Source organism: Triticum dicoccoides, chromosome 7B (genome assembly GCF_002162155.2).
Source record: "Triticum dicoccoides isolate Atlit2015 ecotype Zavitan chromosome 7B, WEW_v2.0, whole genome shotgun sequence".
In the NCBI taxonomy this organism is placed as follows: Eukaryota; Viridiplantae; Streptophyta; class Magnoliopsida; order Poales; family Poaceae; genus Triticum; species Triticum dicoccoides.
The window spans coordinates 345,091,588-345,094,119 of record NC_041393.1 but is presented as its reverse complement, the minus strand read 5'-3'; positions in this window follow the sequence as shown (position 1 = coordinate 345,094,119).

The window sequence follows — 2,532 nt, the reverse complement described above, 5'->3', positions numbered from 1 at the left end:
ATTGCGTGAGTGTTAGCAATTGTAGAAGACTATATGATAGTTGAGTATGTGAAGTTTGCTAAATCAAAGCTCTGACATAGACCCTTCCTGAAAATAGGATGAATTGCAATTGTTTGATGACTAAGATTGAAGTTTGCTAGTTTTCAAGAAAGTTTATGGTCTATGCTTTGACATGTGAATAGCTTGTTACTTTATCGTGAAAAGTTTTATGAGATGAACTATTGTTATGATATATAATCATGCTAGAAAAGGTGAATGAAATTATCATTGACCAAACTTGTGCACCTTCTAGCATTCACACTTCATAAATTCTTTCTTTTATCATTTACCTCCTCGAGGACGAGCAGGAATTAAGCTTGGGGATGCTGATACGTCTCCAACGTATCTATAATTTATGAAGCATTCATGCTATTTTATTATCTGTTTTGAATGATTGCGGGCTTTATTATACACTTTTATATTACTTTTGGGACTAACCTATTAACCGGAGGCCCAGCCCATATTGCTGTTTTATTGCTTGTTTTAGTATTTTGAAGAAAAGGAATATCAAACGGAGTCCAAACGGAATGAAACCTTCGGCAACGTTATTTTTTGGAAGAATATCACCCAGGAGACTTGGAGTTCACGTCAGAAGAGCCTCGAGGAGGCCAGGAGATAAGAGGGCGCGCCCCCTACTGGGCGCGCCCCCCTATCTCGTGGGCCTCTCGAGCACCTCCCGACCGACTTCTTTCGCCTATATAGTCCCACGTACCCTAAAAACATCCACGGAGAAGATAGATCGGGAGTTCCGCCGCCGCAAGTCTCTGTAGCCACCAAAAACCTCTCGGGAGCCTGTTCCGGCACCCTGCCGGAGGGGGAACCCATCATCGGTGGCCATCTTCATCATCCCGGTGCTCCTCATGATGAGGAGGGAGTAGTTCACCCTCGGGGATGAGGGTATGTACCAGTAGCTATGTGTTTGATCTCTCTCTATCTTGTGTTCTCCTATGGCACGATCTTGATGTATCGTGAGCTTTGCTATTATAGTTGGATCTTATGACGTTTCTCCCCCCTCTACTCTCTTGTGATGAATTGAGTTTCCTCTTGAAGTTATCTTATCGGATTGAGTCTTTATTTGAGAACACTTGATGTATGTCTTGCCGTGTTTATCTGTGGTGACAATGGGATATCATGTGCCACTTGATGTATGTTTTGGTGACCAACTTGCGGGTTCCGCCCATGAACCTATGCATAGGGGTTGGCGCACGTTTTCTTGACTCTTCGGTAGAAACTTTGGGGCACTCTTTGAAGTACTTTGTGTTGGTTGGATGAATCTAAGATTGTGTGATGCATATCGTATAATCATGCCCACGGATACTTGAGGTGACAATGGAGTATCTAGGTGACATTAGGGTTTTGGTTGATTTGTGTCTTAAGGTGTTATTCTAGTATGAACTCTATGATGGATCGAGCGGAAAGAATAGCTCTATGTTATTTTACTACGAACTCTTGAATAGATCAATCAAAAAGGATAACTTTGAGGTGGTTTCATACCCTACTATAATCTCTACGTTTGTTCTCTGCTATTAGCGGCTTTGAAGTGACTCTTTGTTGCATGTTGAGGGATTGTTATATGATCTATCTATGTTATTATTGTTGAGAGAACTTGCACTAGTGAAAGTATGAACCCTATGCCTTGTTTCCTATCATTGCAATACCGTTTACACTCACTTTTATCATCAGTTACCTTGCTGTTTTATAATTTCAGATTACAAATACCTTTATCTACCATCCATACTGCACTTGTATCACCATCTCTTCGCCGAACTAGTGCACCTATACAATTTACCATTATACTGGGTGTGTTGGGGACACAAGAGACTCTTCGTTATTTGGTTGCAGGGTTGTTTTGAGAGAGACCATCTTCATCCTACGCCTCCCACGGATTGATAAACCTTAGGTCATCCACTTGAGGGAAATTTGCTACTGTCCTACAAACCTGTGCACTTGCAGGCCCAACAACGTCTACAAGAAGAAGGTTGTGTAGTAGACATCAAGGACGTGGGGGTGCGGGGATCGGTTGTCGATGGGTTGATTAGTGGCTTGTTGCGTTAAACATCTGGACATTTTAGTCCCTTGGATCTGATAGATAGACGGTCGTCCTTATTTGGTTCTCCGCCCTCTCTTCTTTTTATAGGGGTAGTAGATAATAAATTGTGAACACCTTTTTTTAGACACATAAATCATGAACACATTTTGTGAGAAAAAAATCGTGAATACCTAAGAGCCAGTGCGTCCTATTGGGCTGGCCCATGAGCGAGTCCGGACGCCCTTTGTTCTTTATTCCTGGGTTTTATTCGGGTTTTATTTATTTATGAAAACAACATTCCGGAAATAGTACAAGGATCGATATGGCCAAGTGGATAGAGCATCCTGCTTTGGTATTGGAGACCTAGGTTCGAGTCACCCATCTCCCCTTTTTATTTTTCTCCCATAGATTTTAAAACTTTTTTTAACATTCATATCTTTTAAACCGCAACTCCAAATCTAACA